Here is a 25,415-nt window from a genome sequence, read left to right on the forward strand (position 1 = left end):
CCAGAGGCACCGTAGGTGAAGTGTTCATTTGTGCCTGTTCACCACAGCTGCACCGCGAGAGAAAGCGGTCAGCTGCAACACGGGGAATTTTCTTTGCTTGATAAGAAAGGAGGGAGATACACTCCCCCGCCCTCCAGCACATTGTGCACCTTGGCTTTGCTGCTTTGGCAGCCAGAGGGCTACTTGAGAGGCCCTACCTTTATGCCCCAACATTATGGACAGAGGGCATTTTGAGCCCCAGAGAAAGGCCAGTTGGCCTGGGGTCCTGATTGTTACCTGAGTGTACTAGAAGGGCGCAAGGCCCTAAAGGATTGCATTTGTCATAATATGTCTATGCTTATGATGCCTATTGCCTAATGTTATGCCTACTGTGATGATGCATAATGGGTTTATGTTAGGATGTCTATACCTAAGGTGTTCATGCCTACAGATATTGCATAATGTGTTTATGCTATGAGGTTTATGCATAATGTGGTTATGCCTAATATGGATGTAGAATAATGTGTTTCATGCTAAAGTGATACAGACATAATGTGTTTATGTTGCAGGTAATACTGCTAAGTACAGTATGGTACCAGTGGTTACTGGTTGTGTTTTATATGTGCTACTAGTGCTTTCTAAAGGTTCAGACAGTGGCCCAATTGGCCCTATCCTGTATATAATCCACTGTAAATATTGCCCAGTGCCAGTTGGCACAGTGTATATTGTGTGATTATGATTCTAATGTGTTTTGGAATACAAAGGCTATTTTTTATATAACCTTGTGTGGAGTTTTTAGTGGTGTGCCTAGTGTGTTGCTGCTATGTGTGTATTGTGCAAACGCTTTATACATTGCCTCTGGGATAAGCCTGACTGCTCCTGACAAGCTACCAAGGGGGTGAGCAGGGGTTATCTTCAGTGTGTATCTCCCTTGCCCTGACTAGAGTGGTGGTTTCTGCCTGGCTTAGGCGTAAGCCCTAGCCAACCAGAAATCCCATTTCTAACATTAGTGTACAGTTTTTTAATGTTAACTCGGTGTGCGTGGGACAAACGGGCATGAATGGCAACTCAGCCTTCTAGGCCTAGCCCCAGGTACTCCTGCGGACAGCGGAGGTCATCAAGCTGTTTGAATATGGCACCTTGAGAATTATCATGATCTATATAACTGAACAATGGATTATGTTCATCATTTTAAAGGGTTCTCTCATCCGTCACCTCTGCATTCTACTGTGTTAATGCCTCGCATCCGCTTGGTACAGTGCAAGAGAGAATGAGTCCTAGAAGAGCTGTGTGAGGTCATGGAGTTAATCTCTTATCTGACAGCTGCACCGTCCAATAGCAGTTTGCTGCCTGTCACGCACGGCTGCTTGTTTGGCTCGCAGTTCTCTCGTTCACGTTATTTGACGGTGCCACTGATGCTGCTCTCTTTCCAGGCGCAACTGTTGATGTACCTCTGGCTTTAAGTGCTGGAACGGAGAAACTCAAAATTTCTAGGAAGTCTACCTCTTTCGCTTCCACTCGGACCTGATTTGGGACAACAAGTAAGGAAGAGGTAGTGCAGTAGGGGTAAAAGCCCTTACCCTATCCCTCAGTGGGTAATTTTGTATTTGAGTCTCTAAGGGGGTCTCCTTCAAGTGAAACTTCGGTTGGAGTTTGTTGGCTTTCTTGCAGCAATTTAGGAAAAAACGACCACAGATCAGTGTGTATTCTATTTTTGGAGATAATGCAAGTGCCCTAAATCAAAGGTACCCTCTTGTAGAAAGCACTTTTTACCATCCTCATTAGTAAGTCCAACCCACTGTTATATGTACTTACATGTGCTTTTGCCATACTGCTGGTACATCACATGAGCGGGAGCCGCTTTAGGCCTTGCTTGATCAGGTATTTACTTCTTTGTCCCATTTTCCCTGCGTATACCCTCAGTCACTACCAGGAAGACATCAGTCTGTCTGTCAGTTTTGTGCTGCAGCTCATCCCTTGGGTGGAGGGGGGTGTTGATAGAAAGGTAAAAGGGGTCTAACAGCTCTTTCCAGTCTGTGCTCATGGAAGGAGGTAGGAAAGCATTTTGTACACCTGACCATTGACACCCTTGCTTTCTAAATTCTCCAGTAACATCCTGTCTCGGCTCATAAAGGTTCTGATGTGGTTGCATCAATATCACTCTTTCACGCACGCATTCATCCAACTGGGTCTGAGCTGAGGTTCTAGGTACTCCTTTGTGCCCTCGCCCCTTCTAGCACATTCTCTACATCTACCTGCTCTATACCTTGGATTTAATTCACACCTCTGACTTTCTGTCCCTGGGCTCTGCCCGCATTTATCCAAACCAGTTTGTCCCGTCGTCACCTGCCTAGATGACACCTTGCAAGTTCTCTTTAAAGGATTACTAGACAATAAGCACAAACAGGCTTTGCATATCAGAAATGTTAAAGTGTGCCAATGCTGTCTGACCTAATCGCTGAGTCGAACGCCTGGCTGTTCTCCACCCAGCCCCCCCCCTTATTTGGACAACTTTTCAGCTTATCTTGGTGTTGGGGGTGCTCAGGTACACTACCCTACTTCTTGTCCCACCCTGACCTTGATCAAGAGCAGGCACGTCCCGGCACTAACGCGCTGCACTGTGAAGACCAGGGCCGGCTTTAGCGCTGATGGCGCCCGGTGCGAGAATAATTTTTGGCACCCCACACCACATGAACGCCTCCTCGGATTCTCTCACTACGACCAGGCATAAGTGCCCCTTATCTCTCCAATCATACATTTTTGATCAACAGAGCACCCAACCCTGAGGTCAGCTCCCCCTCACAGGTCAGCGCCCAGTGCGGCCGCACCAGTCGTACTGCCCTAAAGCCAGCCCTGGTGAAGACATTTGTGCTCACGCAAATATCATTAACATAAGAAGCATCTGTGAATCATAAAGTTGTGCGACAAGGGGAATCCCCAGGTAACCTGGTTAGCTAAGGCACACATGTAAAGAAAATACATATATATGTTTTCATAAAGAGAGCTCTGCATAAAGAGAGGTGGCAATGTTAGTGAAACCGCTGGGAACCAGAGAAAATAAACGCATGTTCCTTCCGGCACTGCACGGACGCCCCTAGTAGCTGGAAAAGAGAAATGTGTGGGCTCAACAGGAGGGCAAGGGACATCGCTGGGACCCGAGGAATGAAACGTATGTTGTCAGCAGCATTGTAGTAAAAGTTATAGGGACCAAAAAAGGAGAAAAATGTGTGTCACTGGCAGCACTGTGAAAACAAGCATTGGCATAGCCCACAGGTGTTTAGCCAGTTATTGGCTTTGCCAATGTCTTTACGCTATGTTTTACAGCAGCGTGGCTTCGAGCCAGCAAGTATTATTCCTAACTGCCCAATGCCCACAGGCAAAAACCTGTGTGGCCATTAAATAGGGTGACCCAAACCCTGAGTCATTCCAAAAACATAGAAATAGGACTACAATTTCTACGACCCAGGATTGAAGAATGACTTAACTGACAGCATTGATCAATATAGAAAGCACAGATATTGTGGCACTAATGAAAAGTACATGCTACAGCACGGACAATGTGGCACTAAAGGAAATAAAATTCTGTATTTAAACACAGCATTATCTCTGTTAAGTAAATTGGGTCTGTTTGTGACTGCTATGTAATTCTGCACTAATACACATTACAACGTGTGTCCCTCTGTGTCCCGTTGACCCTATCTGAAAACATATTTTTTGCTAAATGTAAAAAAAAAAAAAAAAAATCAGATCCGAGCAAATTGAGGGCGCCTGGTCACCCTACCGTGAGGGGTTGTTCTAGCTTCCCAAATCGCACACACCTCTTACCAGAAATGCCTCCTAATAACCCAACATTCATGGGCAGGAAAGATAGGATGATAGCAGTCACACACAGCAGACATACTCGTGGGTAATGTGGTTTTCCTTTACTCCGCACCAACTTCAACTGGAAACTTTGGAGAAGGCACAAGTTATTTGGTTTCGAATTTGATTACAAAAACAAAAGCAGCACGCAAGGCATTTCCATTAAACAAGATCTTCATGATGCATGTTTTAACACAGAGTAAATATGACCTACATTTAACATGTGGAATAACCCCCACAAAGCAAGTAGTCAGCCTTGGAAAGTACACACACTGCAGTTCAACAAATGCACACTTGTAAAATGAAGATATACAAATTCCATTCCAAAACTAACACTTCTGGCAAGATAGCACAATGCCAGACAAACTGGCAATATGAAGTCTCCTACTCCTGTGCTTTCAACAGGGCTGATTTACTGACTCACCCTGAGGGTGCACTCCAGAGTAGGAATGTCTGCAACAGCGTGCTGAAAGGAGGAGAGTGTGAGACCTCCGGTGTTCGTTCGGTCGGAGCTCCTCATCTGTTTGGACCCCCTTTTCTTGTGTGTGTAGAACATCAGGCGGCAAAAAAGGGAGAGGAGGGGGGATGAGATAGGTGGTAAAGAAAGACAATGGGAGGGGACGGGAGTAAAGGCAACACGACAAGGGAAGTAAACAAACAAAAAATCATCACACTGCGGAAAAGGGAGAGTAGGAGGGATGAGGGAGGTGGCAAAGAAGGACAACAGGAGAGGCAGGGAGTAAAGAAAATACGACAAGGGTAGTAAACAAACCAAAATCATCACGCATCAGGAAAGGGATAGGAAGAGGGACGAGGGAGGTGATAAACAAGGACAACGGGAGGGGGTGGGACTAAAGGCAACACGACAAGAGTAGCGCTTATGCTGAGAGCAGATCATAAATATGCATAAAGGGAACGAGGGAGGCAGCAGGCAAGTATAAAACTGCGCAGGAGCATTGAATGGCAAAAAAAGAGTCCGCCGAACAAAGGATACATAAACTTTAAAGTAAGGGTACATGCAACAGGGACAGTCACCCGACAGTGAAAGCACGCCGAAAGAAGGGATAAAGCACAGCGTTTCACAAATAAAAAGAAAGCCATTTTGAAAGGCACCCTAAGCAACAAATGGAAAGTGGTGGGTGTGACCTTTACCCACAGAGGGATTACAGCATGCCTTGCACAGAGCAGCGCATGCACGCTGCCTCTAAGCTCGACCTAAAAACCTGTGGGACCCAATAGTAAGAAATGTGTGGTACAGGCGGCACTGTCATATAGCTACTGGGATGCAAAAAAACAAGAACTGGGCGGTCTCAGGAGCAATGCAATAGAACTCAGGAGTCAAAATAAAGAAATCTACAATAGCCCCTGACGAATCACAAGGCAAGCACTTCATAAGATGCAGAATGACACTTCAAGCAATCAATAGCACCAAATGAGAAAGATATACTTCTTGCGCTGATCTAAGATATGAAGACAATGAAGACAATGCCTCAAGCTAATGGCTGAAAGACATTGATTAAGAAAAGCTAATGGCTACTCTGGGCTGACCCAACGCTCACTCTATGGGCCTCAATTGCAAAAAATTACACATCGCGACGCCGCAAGCCATTTTGCTGCACCGAGCAGTGTTATTTTCTAAACACAGGAATGTGTCGTATTAACAACAATACGACACATCTGTGTGCTTTCACCTGCGCTGGTGCACAATTGGCTGCCATGCACCAGCGCAGGCACCCTTGCGTCATGTTGCAAGGGTGCCTGCATTGCGGGGATGATTGTTTAAGTGCACGAAGGGACACCTACCTACAAAAAAAAAATCACGAGAGGTGTTTTGTTCTTTATATGTTTACTGCAGACTACCGCACGCAGAGAAAGAGGAAAAAACAAGGAGAAATCAAAGTATTTTTCCTTGTTGCTCCACTTCTGCTTTCTAATAATGAAATACCATTTTATTCTCTGAGTGAAATTCGTGAACATTTGAGGCGAGAATGCTGTGGTTTGGAGAAGGGGTATTTTCCAATCTGTGCGTGGCAGGCTGGGGTACATCGACAAAATGTGACGAACCTGGGAGGATCAAATGACTGAAGAGTCTGAAGAGCCAGCTGGGGAAGCGTAGGATTCTAAAGGCATTCTCAGCTTAAAATATTTTTTGTAAATCTGGTAATGTGTCAGATTCCATGGATATTGCGTAGGAACACCCACAGAAACACCCATGGAATGCCCCTTTCATGTAGAGTAATGCGTGAAATGGGCCCATATTTACAAGGCCATGAAAAGTCACGCATGGTGACTTTATGTGACCTTGTAAATATGGGCAGGCACACTGCGCCACCGGTGCGTCAAAAAAGGTGACGCACCAGTGGTGCAATGGCTTTGTAAATGAGGCCCTATGTATATAGTAAGTTAAATGGCTGCCAAATTCTCATGCAGTAGAAATCCATTGAAGTTTCTTAAACATAACCAATGGTTGCTGGGATTTTCCGATTTTTAGGTTTAGGGTTGTCTACCCGTGTGAGTAGACAAGCCAGTATTCTAGTCCCCAAATAGATCATATATTATTAAACTGTGATAACGTGTTGTCAGAAGTTTACAGTGACCACCTACTCCCACTTGTGAACAGAAAAGGACACAACTAGATTTTACCCAACAGATAATTGGGGTTACTAGGTCTGGCTTAGATATGGCTTTAGCTCTCTCATCAGCCTCTAAAAACCATAAATGGAAATACATAATGCATACATACACAAAGTACATTTTATAGTATGTAAAGTAGTATTACAAAAGTACTACTCACATACTACAAAATGCCTTTAAAAAACCTACGACCGAGACTTCTTCACCTCTCCTACCTTTTCTGTGCAGTAATCTCAATCTAGGTGGTGTAAATCACAAATAGGTATATGTTATTGTAGGAATTGTAGGAGGAACAACAAAAATTGGCTGTAAAATAGTAAATACTGCTAAATAGGAGAAGTTTAGGAAAATTTAAGGAGGGATTCAACGATATGCTAATACAAAAACACACCCACAAAAGAGTAAGACTATCACAATTCCCAAACTACAATTCTAAAGATACTATACAATGGAGCCTTGGAAATAAACTAAAACCCCATAGGAACTAATGTTAAATTAATAACATTATTTTGACATTTTATTTATTACATATATGTGATTAAATGAAGTTCATTATATGGTGTGGTTCTGCGGCTTCACAATTTCATAAAGTTACAAACCCATCTTGGGCAGCCGCGGTCCTTGCAGGTAAGAGCAGTGGGGCCGGGTGAGAGGGATTTTTGATGGACGATGACGAGGGAAAATTAATTACTCCGTCTAATTCCCCCCCAACACTTTTACCTGCACTGGCCGCAGCTGATCTTAGGTCTAGTTAGGCACGCTTATGAAACCTCAGCTCAACCCTTGATAGCTGTGGTTTTAAACAGTCAGTTTTTAACAAAAGAACAAATGCAAAGCAGTTAGAAGTGCCAAAACAATTGAATACGAAAGAATCATGTAACATAGGAAATCCAAAACCAATTTATACAACTCGGTCTTATTTTTATGAATTTTTTGATTTCATAACAAACAAACTGAACCAGAGGTTTCGGGACATATACATTCATAAGTACATTGTAAATCACTGTGTTTCACTCAAAATGCAAACAAGCATTGTCAACTAATGCAGTTAGTGGTTAGTTTATAAAACTTTTGAATTTTTGTAATAGTTGTGTGCAGGCACTCCAGCCTTCTTTGGGTGACTAAGTCCAGCAGGGAGCAGGTCACATGGCCCGTAAGGCTTAGCAGGACAGTTACCTTGCAATTAAATCAGTCTCCGTTCCAGTTCCGGTTCTATGGACAAACCACCATAGACGTCAATGGAGTTGGATACAGGATGCTGAAGATGCTGAGGAGGCTGAGGATGCTGATCGACGGGAGTCTTCCTGAGGCCACCCCTCAGTCCACAAACACAGTGGGGCAACTTTGACCACTAAGGTTGATTTTCTTTGAAGTACAACCAAAAATCCATTGCCACTGGTCTACTGGTCTCTTGTCAAAGTTAAACCAGAGGTTCCATTTCACTATGGCTAGTGTCCATGTTGGGTGACCAAACTCTCAGGGTAGTGCAGACTGTAGTGCAACTTTTGGGTGTTGGGGCTCGTTATCCCGGGCTGTGCGTCAGTGGTGATTAAGTGATTGTGGCTACCAACTCACCAAGGTGGCCTCTTCAGCTTTTGTGGCCTTGGAGCTGTAACAGGAAGTTAGCCAACTGACTCTTGGAGTTCACTTCTTCTGTCTGGGGCTCGGGGAATGACTCATTCTCGAGCAGGACACCACAGGCATAATTCTTTCTTTGCCAGCCCAGAAGCAGCAGGTGCAGTCCAATCTTTGGTGCAGCCTCACTTTTCCAGGTCCAGGGAACAACTGGGCAGTCCTTCTTCGGTCCTCTCTCTCATACCGATGTGATCTGAGGCCTCAGTACCAGGGGTGCAACCTTTATGCCCTTGGCAGAAGCGGTGACTATTAACCAATGAGCTATCAAGTCCCCTTCTGCCTGAAGTTGACTTCCTACAATGTGTGGCATCTAGCTATCCCAGGCTGCAACATTCTGCCCACTCCTAAGATGGCAGAACCCTTCTCTCCTGTGTGGAGCTTGGTAGCCCACCCTAGACGTTTCTCTACCTGAGGGCTACACACCCTCGGTAAAACTGATTTGACCACTGTTTCCCCCTCTCTGTTCCTGACTCCAACCTGTCTACCAGAAAAAAGAGCTGCTCCTATTGTATGTGTCCACCATTTTCCCTTCAAAGGCAGCTTCCCCTTGGAAACTCGCCTTTTGGGCTCACACTCTATTTGGCTTCCTGCCAGGCAGAGGTAACACCTCTTCCAAGGGCAGGCCTCTATTGTGTCGTTTCATGAGAGTCATTCACAGCTCTCCCCAGGAGGACAGAAAGCTGTCTCATGGCCAGCAACTGTAAATGGTCACTGCAAAACCTGGGCAACAGAGTGGCAACTTTCTACAATTGGCTTTATACCCAATAGTTACATCAAATCTGACTTGGTCTGCAAGTTGGGTTTAATGCAACAATCCTCTTAATACCTTGAAGCACCAACATTAGTAGTTCCATTCAGAAGCTGGTACAGCTGAGTTGTCAGCTTGCAACCCTTTAATTCTCAATAAGCTGCTAGCCTATCTACAGTAAAAATTATAATTTGGGGTTTTACGTTGAGACATATAAAAATATGTGATATTACAACAGGTGCTTGAATGCACAGGGTACGATTCTAGTGACCATATTAGGTACTAGTTGCAATACTCCCTGTATACCAGAGTGATCCCAAACAAAAGTCTATTTGAACTAGACCGTGCACACATGGCACTTATCAGAAATTACTTTTGATATGAGAAGGACTATCACCTACAAGTACTCTGCGCCTCGATGGGCAGCACCTTTGCCCCAAATGTGGCCTCTCTATATATGTCCACGAATTCGAAAGGACACATATCTTGACACACACAAATCCTTTCACCAAGAATATCACTATGTGAAAATGTTACATCGATGATGTACTATTGATTTGGACAGGAAATAAGGAAAAAGCAAGGGAATTTGCTGACTGGATTAACAGCAGGAATGATTCTTAAAGTTTATTATGTGTATGAGCAGAGAATAGATCTTCTTAGACTTTAAAATAATACCTTCTACAAACACCTTGAACAATGAGGTGTTTTACAAGCCTGCAGACTCTAATAACCTTCTCAGATATGAAAGCTACTGCCCCAAGTCCCTAAGAGACATTCTTCCAGTAGCACAGATACTCAGACCACAAAGAAACTGCATTAACAAACAAGATTTTAAACACCATGCTAGATTGTTAACACAAAAACTCAGTGAACAAGAATACCCTACAAGAATAATACAAAAAGCAGAGAAGAGAGCATGAAACAGCCAGTGAGACCAATTCTTGCAAACCATAGATAAAGCAGATGATGATTGTTTGATCTGTGCAACCATTTATGGAATCCAATAGGGTAAAAAAGTTGTAAATAAACACCGAGGAATACTGACCACAGATGCACTGAATTTTAGAAAACCAACGTTGTCAATCAGGCACAACAAATCATTAAAAGATGAGCAGGTACATACTTGACAAAACAAATCTATGGCCCAGAACAAACTCACACAAACATGGAGTATTCCCTCTGTAGAGGGCCATTACCCTTGTAGCTGTTCTATTTGTGTCTTTACAAGGAGAGTCAAACAACTTGACCAGGGTATGTGCAAACCATGGACACTGAAAGATTTTACTAATTGTGAATCCATCAAAGTGATCTATATGATCCCTTGTCCATGCAGGATGAGATACATAGGCATGACAACCCACAAAGTAAAATGAAGGATTCAGGAATATAGAAGCACAATAAGATGCAAAAAGACAATTGCGAAAATTATATAACATTTTCTTGAGAAAGGACTTTTGGATAAAAACCTTGAATGGGTGGTCATCGCGCGTCTACCAAGTGTTAATGAGAACACGAAAAGGAAACTCCTGCGGTGTGATGAACAGTGTTGGATTAATAGCTTGCAGACATCTACCACCGGTCTTAATGACGAAGTTCAATTGGCCCAGTTATAAAGGCTTACTGGTTGTGGATCAGAGAATTGCTCCCGACATGAGAAAATAAAAGGCCCTAAGTGATTTGTGAAATACTCCTCAGGTTCCTGTCTATTTGAACCCCTTGAACTACATACTATAGTTTCTCAGGGCCACTTCACACACAATAAATTAATTTTGTATACATCATTTTTTTAAGTGACACTGACAGCCTACAATGACTGCTATTGCACCTTAAAAACAACCACATGTATTGACAGCTGCTTGATAACTGGGTGAACTATGGCAAAATGACCACTCCTGATGCCATTGTAGCAAGATTTCATTATTCTCTACAAAAGTGTATGTTCTATCATAAAAGTTCTATGTTCACTGACAAATCCTTGCTTTTTGAGTTAAAATTGGAAACAAATAATGAAATAGTTTTTTGGTTCTCCTGCATGCATCTTATAGTTTTGCAGCTCATTTGGTTGTGTTCCATGGCCACTTAATTCTAGAATAAGAGTATCCTTACTCAACCAGCCCTCCACCCCACGCTACACTTTCTATGATCAGTCACAGGACGTTGCACCCCGTTATCATGCTTTGCTGGAATGGACGCGAATATTATGGGATGCTCACAGGCTGCCTTAGAAAAGAGGCAGACTGGAGAACTTCCTAGGTGTGAGACACGCTCCTCCTCCTTGACGAAGTAAGTGGGACCAGGGGATTCCTTTTTTAGGTCTTGTCTACGCAGCGCGCATGCGCTGCATAGGAAAGAGACCTCTTGAAATCGATTCAGCTTTGCAAGCAAAATCGTGCACATGTTGCATTGCTTTCAATGCAACGCGTGCACGCTTGCAGATTCCCTTGCGGGAGCGAGCGGTGCCATATGTTAGCAATTACTGCCCTCGCTCCCGCAAGGGAAATGCTGCCTGCTCTTGCCCACACTCCCCCCACCCCCTACTTGCACGAGGTGAGCGCGCTTGTTTGGAAGATGTGGGTGCGATGAGAGATCATCAGGTCTCACCGCCGGCCCCTCAGCTCCTCTGCTTTAATCCCTAGGCATATGCGGCGTGGCTCATGAAAACAGTGTGACACTGACCGTATTGAACAACATAAAGGTCACATGACTATGAGTCAGTAGAAATATTCAAGAGGCCAAAGAGCGGGAAGAGGGTTTGTACACTAGGTGGCGACATTCATAGCTGGTGGATTAAGCAGACCATTGACAACGAAATGAAGTGGAAGGATGGCATGGTGGCAGTAAAGTAACAGTGTGTAGAGTGCCGTATTTTTTCACAAATTGACATGCTGCACTACGTCATTTTAGGGCATTACCTAACATTCTATTCAAGGTGTTATGTCGACATATTGTTTTTTTGTTCCCCAGGGGCCATTTAAAAAACCATTGCAAAGCACTCTGGTTACAGAGAAGCTGAGAACGGTGAAGCACATAGTAACAGCGATCAAAAACTGGCACACAGGCATGCATATTGGCACACGGGAGGCGTTGTTAGTGTTTGTGTTTGACAAGACGTAAATTGGCACCAGAATACTTAGGAGACTGATGTGTGTGTGGCTCACTGCAGAACTTGAGCTACAGGGCAGATTGACCGCGAGCTAAGCACTATTTATAATATAATGCATATTTTTGAGACAGTGAGACTAACTTACTTACATCGGTGAGGCGAGCCATGGCAAATCTCTTTATGGCCTGGCCGTCCTCCTGGCCGCAACGAACAACTCCCTCGAGCAGGTCACGGCACCGGCCAAGTCTGCTGCTCTCACCCTTTCCCTTGCAGCTATCAATATCATGAGCTTGAAACATGAATCTGAATGCGGAGCAGCCGCATATTGCTTCACACCAGTAGAGCCCCATTAGAAACGTTCTTTCCTGGTCCGGCGAAACAAATCCGTCTGCCCAGCCCACTGCAGCTGAATGGTTTCTAGGTGTACCACAGGCCTACCCCAGACCTAGGGCTCATTAGGAGGCTACTCAAGAGGTGACTGTCGTTGCACCAACAGTAGTGGCATCTTGTTGAGGTTCTCGTCGTCCCTTTGGCAGAAAACAAGTAGCGCATGACTGGGAAGCTTCTGAGGTAACAGAAGGAGATTGTGCAAAAGCCCAGCGGAAAAGGCCTGCCTGGTAACTAACTGTCCAATTCTTAACGAGCTTTAAAGCACACCACATAGGGCACACAACTTTTATACCTCAAGGAACTTTTTGGGCAATTTTTATTTAGCGCGAACTAGCTCCGGTACATTACTCTACTTGCCCAGAATCACAAGGTTTTGAGCCGAAGCCAGGACTTGTTTTTAATTCCTGTTAATTAATTAGTTAATCCCTTCCTCCCATCCTGTTTTCCACACTCAGCCAATTAGAAAAGCCAATCACTCGTTTTCTATATGTTCTGGCTCTCCAGCTTTTCCACGTTTCTGTTGCCCTTTTCTATTTGTTTGCTATTGATCGTTTAGCTGTCTGCTTCTTTCACAGTTTCTTTCTATGAATTCTCTCTCGTGCCGTTCTTCTTCTTGTGTTAAGCTCTGCGTCTTATTTCTCTATGCATTCATCTGCTTCTGTTTTATAGCTTGTTCTATGTACTGTGCCTCATGTCTTTCCTTTTTCTGGCCTCTCCTCTGCTGTTCTTCTTAGTGTATCCCCCCCCCCTCTATCTGAGTGTGTGTTTGCCTTGATTTCTGGGTCTCTTGCAATGTTCTTTTGTTTTTAGGTCTCGCCTGAGACAGCGCTTTAGCGCTGCTCTCGCAAGAGCTTTTGTTAAAGGGGGATCTGGAAGTGCAAACGAGTGCTTTTCAGGCCTCCAAATACAGTGCATGTGCGCCGGGTGCGCACACCATTTGGCAGCCTGAAAAGCACTGCCTGATCACTTTCACGGCCGCTTTGATGTCCTCAGTGAGCCGCGCGGCCACTGAGGACATCAAAGCGGCCGCGGCCTTATTTCAATATAGCCTTTCCCCTGCGCCTGCTATGGCACTCTTCTGAAGGGCACAGTACTACCCCAGCAGTAAATAGGGAATACATTCGACACTTGTATGCACCTGGAATCGCTTTTAGGCGCTTCTCCTCGGGACAAGCTCTTTTTTTCTTCTTTTTACGTACATTGCATACTTACTAATTTTACATTCTAAATCCTCCGATGTTGGCAAGTTGTATAATTGGGGCAGAGGGAGTCAAAAACACACGCTTCTCTGCGCTATTCGGGGGTATGTAGCGCTATATCATTTAAATCTCGCAGCGCTTCGAACAAGCATTTGCAATGCAATAGGTCTCGCAGTTATACGAGTTTGAGCTATTGGCATTATAAATGACAGTGCCTTTTATTTATGTTTTAAAAAAAACAAACTTAAATAAAAAGCATTGTCATTTACAATGCCAATAGCTCAAACTCCTATAAATGCGAGACCTATTGCATTGCAAATGCTTGTTCCCCTCTGTCACTTCTCTTTATTGGCTGGAGAGGCCACGAAATTAGGGGTCCCCGAAAGTGCCCACTCAACATATTTAAAGGAAAGCAAACATGTATTGAGCAAGGAGCAATGTCAACAAGTTAAACTCATTTTAGGCCTAAAGGACCCTTAAGGCGGCTTAGAATTTGTATTTTTGCTTTGGGGGTGTGCTTCTCAACATCCTCGTAACCTACAAACACTCGGGTCTTATCTAATTTGGGATGATACTAACCTTTTCTGTAAGCATGAATTTTTTAATATTCTGCTCATAAAATTTTGTCACGTCTTGTATGGTTACCTCGGAAAGCCACTTTATGCAAGGACCCATCTCCCTATTGTAATAATCACAAAGATCCCTTATTGTGAATGTGAGCTTTTTTCCTGTGATCATGGTTTATAGCGAAATAGGGAAGCACAGAGACTCACTTTACACAGCCCTTGTTTGCTCCAGAGGAATGCCAGAGCTCGCAGCAGTCCTGAAAAGTGCAGGGACTCTGAACCAGACAGATCCGTCTCATTACATCTAAGCCTGTGATTGCTTGTAACCTCCTACGTAAAGGTCCTCGCTGCACGCATTGATTTACCACTAACTTTGATGTCTTTAAGGGCTAATGTAATGGATAATGTACTGAATGGCTAAATACTTATAGGTCCCCAAAGGCGAGACCTATAGGCTATGCCAATGCTTCTTTCACTTACACTAGGGTGGTTTGCTATTCCCAAGTGATTCAGGCAAAAAGCAAATTTAATTCCTCACGGGCATGTCGGTCGGATTCATTTGTTTGCACAAGGAGACCCCCAAAGATGGCAGGTTTTTACACTGACACATACAGTATATGACAACAAATTGGTCTTGAAAGCTGACATCTATGCCAAACAATGGAAAATTAGACAAGGCTGCATTCCACATCTCAAACATGTATTTTTGGTAAATACAACTTTGGATAACTCTAAAACATTTTTACATTTCATACCGATATGGTTGATATTTGGAATTATGACCACATGATGATATCAAAGACGCAATCCACATAGGTTCTATAATCAGGGGTCTCCAACCAGTCGATCGCGAGCTACCGGTAGCTCGCCGACCTCCTGGGAGTAGCTCGTGCTGGCATCTGATAATTAAGGCTTTGTTCGGAGCCCCAGCATTTATTTATTTGCCCTTCGTTGTCTTTTTAGGTTTTTTATCTTGTCTTCCTTGTTTGCCCGCCCTAACTCAAAATAGCTGCTCAGATTGGCTGAGCTGAGCTTAGCTGGGGCGGGGCAAGTCGAAGAATATGACGTTCTTCCTGAAGTCTGAAACAAGCGGGAACCACACTACCTGCCTTTTCCAGGCTTGCGGCATGATTAGAGATCTGCCTTTTGATCCTACGCCTAGCAGAGCAGCAGATCGGTAAGTGAACTACTGGTCTCATAGCTGTATATTTTGTAAATCGGCCCCACGCATGCAAGGTGCTTGATTTTACCGTTGGCTGGCACCGCGCTTTAGATCTGCCTTCCATAGTAAAACGCGGTTGCAGCCGACATTAAAATCAAAAGGCCTTGTGTGCACTGAGCCACTTTACATTAAGCCTGGGCAAAGCACTACGCTACGCTCGTGTAGTTTGCGAAGTTTGCGCTACTTCGCACTACGCAAATTGCGCGTAGCACAGTGCAAACACGCGTAGCGTAGTGTTGCGTAGTGCAGCGGTCATTTTTTGCTTGCTCGCGGTGCCATTTTCACTGACCACGCTTTGTATTTGCAGTTAGTGAAGCGGCTCAGTGCATGCAAAGCCCTTTTGATTTTAACTTCAGCTGCCACCACGCTTTATTAGAATAAAGCGTGGTTACCTCGGTGCTCGGTGTTCACTATCCTCATTTCCAAGTTTAATTCTCTTTTATTTGTGAGATTGAAAAGAGTAGGAGAAACTCTTCTAAATGCACTGTCTGGCCAAATAGAAATAATTTTGATAGTTTTATTTAAAGTGCCAGATGAATTTTAGCAGAGCGTTTTCTTTAATCAAAAAGGTGACTCCGTGCTTGCCAACTTGAAGCCAAGGTAGTGCTTTATTCTGTAGATGTGAGAGCAGAGGTGACTAAGTCTCAAAGGAATTAAAAGACACACTTGCATACCAATTAACTAAGGATACACTTTCAAAGTGCCTTTTGTGGTACCAGGCTGAGGTTTCACACTTCTGGCACAGGTTGAAGGAATCGGCACCACATAAAAAAGATGAAACCCGGCTCTGTGTCTAAATTTGGCCACTGCAAGCCCCTCGAATAAATAACTTGTATTACACATTTTCCAGTATACAGATGCATGAATGAATACATGATGACAATCATTAGGCAGAACTACCTTAGGATAAGATCCCTGACGAAGAAGAGGCACCTATTAAGCACATTTATTTATGCCGTCTCTGTATTCTGTTCTGCTCCCCTTTAGTTGCCAACACCAGCTTTAATTTTGTGAGGCCAAAAGGTAATTGGAGATACAATGAGTATTTTGTTCAAATCACCGTATGAGCTCCAAAGAAATTAGGCTTAAAGTCAATAAAGCTGGGCATGGGAGAATCTCTTGTAAAAATACGTGAGTTGCTAGGCCTTTAGTAGCTCACGACGATTTTCATTGATCAGAAGTAGATCTCACTACAGAAAAGGTTGGAGACCCCTGTTCTATATGGATAAAAGGATTTATTCGCAAACATACAAAATGCACTACATAATACATGGCTTTCAAAGTTGACGTCTATGCCAAACAATGGAAAGCAAGACAAGGCTGCATTAGATACTCTGTTATGTGTGGGTTGTCCTTGTCTGTTTCCAGGCATCATTTGATTTCCAGCAACTTTGGATAACTTTGAAAATGATGGTAATGTGGTTGGGATTTGGCTTTATGGCATCACGATGATACCAATGACATTACCCACATAGGTTCTTTATGTATCCAAGAGTCTTTTGAATACTCGTTTTACTCTCGCCATCACTATAGGTATTAGGTTTTTGTGGAGCTCATTCAATGAATTCAAGGTCACGGAGGATAGACAAGTACCTCCTCTGATCAAAGCATACTGACAAGGGTGAAGGAATTCCTTCCATTTCCGTTCCTATTATATATAAAAGAATGAACAATTTTTCTTTTATAAAATAATGTTTGCACCTATCAACACATTGTGCCCCCCCACCCCGATCATGACCAAGGCACTACGTAACAACCCAGAACAGGGTAAGCAATTGACACAAGAGGCGTGTGTGAGTAGTTCTTCTTTTCTTGGTGATTTGGCATGAACTTTATGTCTTGCACTGTAACCAGACATATATGAAACACGTGCCTTCCTTATCTGTTTGCAGAGTCCCGGCATGGGGTATGTTGAGAATTATTATGAGAAAACACATCATTATGCATAATTGTTACCAGACCATTTACAATCACCGATTTAATTGACAGATTGCCTTGTCTTCCTTTTGATACGTGTTTATCTCCGGTTGATGTCCAAAAAGGTCTTGCACAAGACAGGTATGAGAGCCTTATACCTCATGTTTATGCATGAAATGTATGCAGTAGTTAGGCAGAGAATTGTTAGGCCCTGAAGTTGACCATGGACCTGTATTGGCATACAAAATTGGTTGAAACATATTGACAAAAAATGGATTGCTGTGCCATTGTACTTTACCAAAAATCCTCTTAAGACTTTCTTTTAACCATATCAAGGGTAACCGTTAATAAAGGGAACTCCTTTGGTTTACTCTTAGGTATTTTTATTACTTGATCCCTGCTTAAGTTCAGAATAAGAATTATATAAGAACTCTTTATGTGGTTGAGTCCACCAGAGTGGTATTAACCTACTCTGGTGTGGTGGGGACGCCTTTGATGGAGCATGCTGCGATAATTTGTGAGAGAGGCGTCCCTTCCAATATCTTTTGGTTTATAGTGAGTATTGCAACTAGTACCTAATGTGGTTGCAAAAGTTTTCTCTGTGCATTTAATCACCTGTTGTGATCTAATTTTCTATCGAGGAGAATGTGCTTGAACATAGATCCTCTTCCTCTCGCATACATGAATATATCAAAATATGTGTCTTACTTTTCAATATACAGCACCATGCCTTAGGGCTCGACAGGCCTGCCTAAGAGATGACATATATGCTGAAAAGGAAGGTCTGCACTTTGCCATTAGTTTAAATGGAAAAGTAGAGTTAGCGGTTTTAAACTTCCCGACCATTCTGGAGTAGCAGGCTGGGAGACATGTTTTACTTCATCACACTCAAGTTGGCACAATAAGTTCTGTAGCTCATGAGAAATACGTTAACTTAGAGGCCCTGGGTACCCCGGTGCCATGTACTAGGAACTTACAAGTACATTAACTTATGCCAATTAAAAAAAAAAAAAATTCATATAAAAATATATGTAGATGGATAGATGCAGGTTTACCAAGACCAGATGATCTGCTTTGCCAATGCTTGTTTAACTTGGTATTAGCAGGTCTGCAGACAGTCAAAAACTAGGCCACACATTAACCTGTCAGACCAGCCCTTGTGGCACTGCCAGATTGCCCCATAGGCCAGTCCAACCCTGCCTATCCTTGTCCCACATAGACAAATCAAAATAGATTGACGGACACCGGTGGAATATGTGATTTGAAATGCTCAAACGTGTGGACAATTCTGATTTAGAGGCTAACTTGCCGACTCTGCAAGCTAGGCACCTGGGTTCGAATCCAGCACTTGGCTGAAACTGGGGCCCAATTATGTTTCGAATGGAGTGGTGTTCATGAGTGGTAAACTACTTTGTCTGATCACAAGAGGCCTGGTGTTCTAGCACCTGAACATTCTAGGTGGAGGAATACTGACTGAGCCTTATGTTACTGGCTGCTAAAATCATGTGTAGTTTGGGCTGCAACTGCATCCCAGCCCCAGCCACCCATCTACGGCACAGGGAAGCTCAGGATGCTGCCCCTGCCAATCCACAGCTTCTCAAGCCCCCTGAATTGACCTACTCTCCTTCCTCCCCCACCCTGCACAGACACCCCCTACCGCCACACCACACTCCTATTTAATACCCAGTAGCGGCTGGTGAAACGGAAATGTGGTGAGGCAACATAGGGGTGGGGGGCAGCACGAGGGGGGCTGTAACAAACAAAACAATAAAAGAAAACATGTACCGGTCTTCTGCTCGCTGTTCTGCTTGCCAGTCTCCTGCTCCTCAGGGCACAGGCTGAAGCTTCCAGCCTTCCCTACCGCCAATCCAGATGCTGATCTCATACCCATGAGAGTAGTATCGGGAATGGGCGGAGTGGGCTTGTTTTGCACTCCATCTGGAGCTGGGAGCCTGTGCTCCTTGGTCTCTCCACCCAGTAATAAAGCTGGATGGAGAGATGTCAGTGCGCATGACGGTTTGGCCATCCTAAAATGGCCGACCAAACTGTCATGCACACTGACAGCAGTGCCCCTCACGCCTCCCCCTGCTGTATTGCTGTAGCCCTGTCCCCCAAGACTCAGCCACTGGACAATTAATACAATGAACAACATTTTATTTTTCAATTGCATCTGCGGGCAGTGGATGACACTGTTAATACCGCCATAGGGCTTGATGGTTAAATGGAGAAGATTTGTCTCACAAAGTTAGACTTCACATGTGAATTTGTACCTGGTAGTTACAGGTCTGCATGTTATTACCCACTCTCGGGACAAAGACTCTGAAAGTCTGCATTTAGGTCCGATGATTGCAGCTAGACTCGTTAATTCTGACCAAACTGTATCTGAGCACCCACATACAGCATACTCTGGGTCTTAAATTAATCTCCCTGTGCCTAAACCTTAAAAGATGTGAAATGCACTGTAATTGTATAATGCAACCATGTAATTCCCTGTTGATATACATGATGCGTGCAACCCTCCATATCTGCCCAACTAGGCTCCTGCTGATGCTGAAACACTATCACATTTCTTGTAATTTAGAGTCTCACAACCAAACTTGTGGACTCTACATTGAGGACATCAAACTTTCAGCGAATTCCAAGGCCAGGGATCTGAGACGACCTTAAGAAGATCTCTGCAGCATCACACTGGCCTACAGGGCAATTTGGCAGTGCCGGATGGACCAGTCAGACAGAGTTTGTGGGTGGGTTTGTGGCTGTGTGTGGGCCAGGTTTGTGGTGTGGTGGGTCAGTTTGTGGATGTGTGTGAGCTAGTGTTGTAAACAGAGCTGGTCCTTCTTCCAGTAGCGCCCTGGTTCCCTGGTTAGAAAGAAATTTGACACCCATGCTATTTCTGGCAGGGGCGTAACTCAGGCCCCAGCAGCCCCCGCGGTGCAGGGGGGCCCCCGCGCTCCAGGGGCTCCCTCACTCAGTCTCAGCGGAACCATCAAGCAAGCCTCAAGTCTGTGCGTGCACGCACACCATTTAATTCATGATTGAAGTTCAATCATTAATTAAATGGTGCGCACGGCGACGTCCTCCCCATAAATTAAATGGAGCGCGCCGCGCACGCCATGGCCAGCCGCACAGCCTCTTCATTATTTAAATGGTGCCATTTTGGTACCGTGGCCTCTAATTGGTTGGTAATGGTGGTACACACGCCCGGGCCCCTGCCAGGCGGGGCCACAAGGGACTTTCACTTCTTGCCGCGCGCGGGAGGATGAATTCAACTGTGGAAGACTAAAAGTGGAAATGAAACAAAAGCGGACATGGGGGGCCCCTGGAATTGCTGCTGCTTCACAGGTAAGACTGTGGCTGTGGCTGATGTGTCGCTTTCGACACCTACAGCTGGCTGCAATTTCCGTGACCTCCTACTGTTATGTACAACCGTTGCTGAGGTGCTTCCTGTTCGTCTTTCCATCCTCTGTGATGTCTAAGTTGTTTTTTTCCCTGTCGATCTAACTTAATGCAAGCTGCTACTGCCCTTTCACCCCTTACCACTGATATGTCCTAATTCGAGGGGCGGAGTCATGGTACAACTATGGACATTTTCATGGTTATCTATTGTCACTGTGAAGCATGCAGGTCCTGGAAATGAACATAGATATATTCTCCTGGAACCCATCGATTAGAAGGGGGTGGTGGAGTGAGGGGCAAAAGGCGCCCAAATCTGGGGGCGGGAGGGGTTTAGGAGTGGAGTTCTGCCCCCATGTACTCACTATTTTCTAAACCTCTGCCCCAAAAGAAATTGAGACCAAGGAAAAATGCAACAGTGAAGCTGTTCAGGCTACTTAATTGATCACACGCAGATTTTAATTTAAGGTAGTTTATGGTGTTAAGGCACCTGCTGCAGGAATCTACTTGTGTCCGGCAAGTATCCACGTATAAAACTAGTAAGATCACTCAGGCGGATTAAAAACTTGCAGTGTGTAACCTGCTGGTGATAAGTCTGAATCATACAATTCTTGTTGGGTTAATGTGTTCCTGCATAGTAATGTGCGTAACGTATAGATCAGAGCTTCCTATGGTCTTCTCCTAGCTCAGTGCACTAATGTATGTGCTGCAGAGAACCTTGCACATTTCATGTGGTCATAATTTCCAGTATTGGATAAAATAGCCCAGTGGGTCATGGTTGTGTTGCAAAGATACTGAATGCCGCCTGATTTGTATACTGAGCTGCTTGGGTCACTGGGGTGTAAAATGCATGTCTGCTCTAGCATGGATGGGTGATGGAAATGGAATAGAGTGATTTCAGATAGGCCGATCAGTCATGTTGTGGCAGGGCACTTTTTCATTTGTCACCCCTGAGATGCAAGCTTGACACCGTTTTTAGTCACTATCCAACAGCACCTCGCACAGCCGGAGGCCATCCCTTTGGCTAGAGGCTAGGGATGCAAACATGCAGACACTGCTCAAAATAATCACTCTCCGCACAGCGAGAATAGGGAAAATGTACACCTTCAAAATGCTACAAAAGTTTTACTCGGGGTTTAAGTGGTATGAAAAAACTGGGGGAGGGGGGTCTCTCAAAGGGTCATGGCCACTGTAATTAAGGGCGTGGCTTAAGAACACAAAAGCTAAAAATCTGTGCTTAGCATAGTATGTCGCCCGACTTGTATTTTGCTGTTTCTGTCTTTGCATCCAGATATATGATACAACAAGTAACATCATACCTACAACAAGTCAGGACTATTGACTATGTCAATGGTTGTTAGTGCATAAGATAAATAAGCAGCAACTACAGCTTGTATATAATAATGAAAAAGCTTGTAGTTAAAGCCCTGGTGACACCACCACAATGTTGCTGCTCCTGAGTTTCAAAAAGAGAAGCGAAACCCAGAGAGTAAATGACTCTCTTTAAAGGATTTACCTTCTCCTTCAAAGCTCACCTGGCAAGACGTCATGCCGTAACTTCTCCACTAGTGAGCAGTGTGAGCATGCACACATCGATGTGCCTGCTGTCACTGCAGTCCGGAAACAAGCATTTGCAATGCAATAGGTCTCGCATTTACCCGAGTTTGAGCTATTGACATTGCAAATGACACTCCCTTTCTTTTTCTTTTCACTTTTAAAACATAAAAGGCATTGTCATTTACAATGCCAATAGCTTAAACTCGCATAAATGCGAGACCTATTGCATTGCAAATGCTTGTTCTTCTTACATCTTTCTATGCAGTCTACAGAGAGGCCAAGGACTGGATGAGCATGTTGTCTGACCACTTTTTTGACCCACTGACAGACACTGTGATAAACTCGCACTGCCATCAGCCTCAACACAAGCGCTCCCCATCGTGGTCGTGAACACTGAGCCACAACATGAACTTATCCAGACACCTAGAAGTTAAACAGTTCACAGTATGCACTATGTAAGAACAATATTAGTGGTAATAAAAACTACCAAAGTGCAGCATAACAACCCTGGAAAAAGTAATCACTGTTCGGGAATTCAAGATTAAATAAAACGTGAAATGCAAACAGGAACTATATCGCTGACATACTTTACAGTCATCGTTCAGTGATTCCCTGGAAAATTAAGGACGTGCATAAGGCCCGTTTTAAGACATGTACATAAGGCCCCATAATGACCCATTTTAATGCCAATTTCAATTACTGCAGGTCTGAAGCCCGGAGGGACCTGCCCCACTTAAATTCATGGCCCCAATAATACTGTCACTTGATATACCAATAACTGCGTGTTATTTCATTTCATACTACGACATTCTATGTACCAAGGAGATGTCATTTTGCCAGGAACCTGTGACACTATATAAACAAATTAGCTTCACTGTCCTAATGCAGATGAGCATGTGTGTTTGAAAATATACACATCTCTGACGACTTTCCAAACCAAACACAAGATGGTTTTATAAATGCATTACATATGTAAAATATTTATACGGTAAAAAGTAAATCACCAAGTAACTATAATATTGTGCCTTAAATGCCACGTTGCTTTGACAGGCAAGGAAGACCAACTTTTCAGGTGACAGGGCCTGCTTTGAATGGGTTCAATCTCGATGTTCATTTGCGTCAGACGATTTAGCCAATAGTGCTGCAGAGTATCCGGGACAAAACGTGCACCCCGAGGCATTCAATCAACCAGTGTTGGCGCTACGGTGACCGGTGCACTCCCCGCTGTTAGCGCCTGGGTGGTAGCCGGTGTTGGTGCTACGGGGACAAGGGCGCTCCCCGCTGTTAGCTGGGTAGTAGCCAGTGTTGGCGCTATGGGGACCGGTGCGCTCCCCAATGTTTGCGCCTGAGGGGTAGTCAGCAGTCTTGGACGTGCTGCAGACATCAGTTTGTGGTAGTGTGCAGATAGTGCTTTAAGCAGAAACATTTATTGCTTATCTCTGTAAAACATCCAAACGGGTCCTCAAAACGGCGTCCCTTGTATGGTAGGGGCTGAAAACGTGCACATTTGCATAAATGTCTGATGCTTTTTTGAATAGCAGTTTGCGAAAGTGAAAGCAATAGTTTTTGTAAAACATAGAAGCCCACGAGTGGTGCGCGTGCGCATGCCACAAGAAAGGGAATAGAATCTTGAATGACAAACGCGTGTCAGAACCAATAACATTAAAGAACGTACACGTATCAGTTCTTCTGTTTGGAGGAAAAATGACACGTAAGTACACAAACTAGGAGATACAGGGGAATGAAAAGCAATAATATGTATGTAAAACCATGTGCAATATTGGCCTGCCTGGTGTCAAAGTGAGAGTGTGAGCTCAATCTGATGTTAAATTCGGTGGTTTTAGAGGGCAGCTAAAGAACTTCCCTTGAGAAAAAAATCGTATTTTAATTTACCAGCTGCTAAGAAGGACAAGCCCGGCAGAGGTGGCGCGCGCGCTTGGCGGGGGCGGGGGAGCGCATTCCAGGCGGGGGAGCGGACCCTTTGAAGAGCAACAGAGAACCAGTCTGCCAAGTAGGTGCGAACGTTAAAGTGAAAGTAATCATTTCGCGGGCGCTTTGATGTTCGCAATGGCCGCGCGGCTCACTGAGAACATCAAAGCGCCCGCAGGCTGCCAAATGGTGCGCGCGCCCGGCGCACATGCACTGTAGTTGGGGGCCTGAAAAGCACTCGTTTGCACTTCCAAATCCCCGTTTTCTATAGCTCTCGCCAGAGCAGCGCTAAAGCGCTGGCTCAGGCGAGACCTAAAAAACGGACCGCCTGTGCCAGGGCACAAAAAGAGCCCGATAAAGACCCGTTTTGGGGCCCCCTTTCAAAAACTGCTGGTGCTCAGCACCGGTGAGACCCGGCCCACTTAAAGCCCTGGTTTTACTCATGTCACCAAAAGCGACTGATGTTCCGGTTGTAATTTCGACCATTTACCATAAATCTACAGCAATAGGTCTTGTCCCTGCCATGAAAAGGCTGCTGCAGATGCCACCATCTGACTTAATGGGCCAGGAGTATTGCAATTACTAATCTAGGCCTATACTCATTATGCTATTATCTGTAAACCACATAAAGAGCTATATTTTACTTATGGCAAGGTCTGTGCTATATAGGTGAACTCAGTAGTAGAAGTCTAAACAGTTGCCAACATGGTATGACAATCCACATGTTATAGGATGCTGGGCAAACCATAACTCATCCTCCCACCACTCACTGCTCTTGACTGCACAAAAGACATCACCAATAACATCTTGAGTTGCATTATCAAGGGCATCACTGAAACCATCAATAACATCAATATTGTGAACAAAAGATTAATGGCTCTCGCTCATAACAATACACATGCTAAACAATTTTTTCAATGCACAGTTTGAGAGTTTTTTTCCACCAACACCTCTTACAGAGAACATAACATGTATTTGTAAAAGTGCACGTTCACGCGGAGGCATCTTGGTACTTAATAACAGATGTTTATTGTTACCCAACTCAGTGGTACTCATTTTATCGACCTCAGATGGATGAAGGTCTGAGTGGACCCTCCAGGATTTGAACCTGTGACCATGAGGTCAAACAAAGCTGCCTGCAGTGGACGCATTAGTCCACTGAGACACCAAATGCTCCTGCCGATAGAGACTGTGTAGTTGGCTGGCACACAATATGGTTTCTGTACATTGTTTTTACCTTTGGCCCCACACCCATCAGTCCAACTGCACCATTTACTTA

This window comes from Triturus cristatus, chromosome 9 (genome assembly GCF_964204655.1).
Source record: "Triturus cristatus chromosome 9, aTriCri1.1, whole genome shotgun sequence".
Lineage (NCBI taxonomy): Eukaryota > Metazoa > Chordata > Amphibia > Caudata > Salamandridae > Triturus > Triturus cristatus.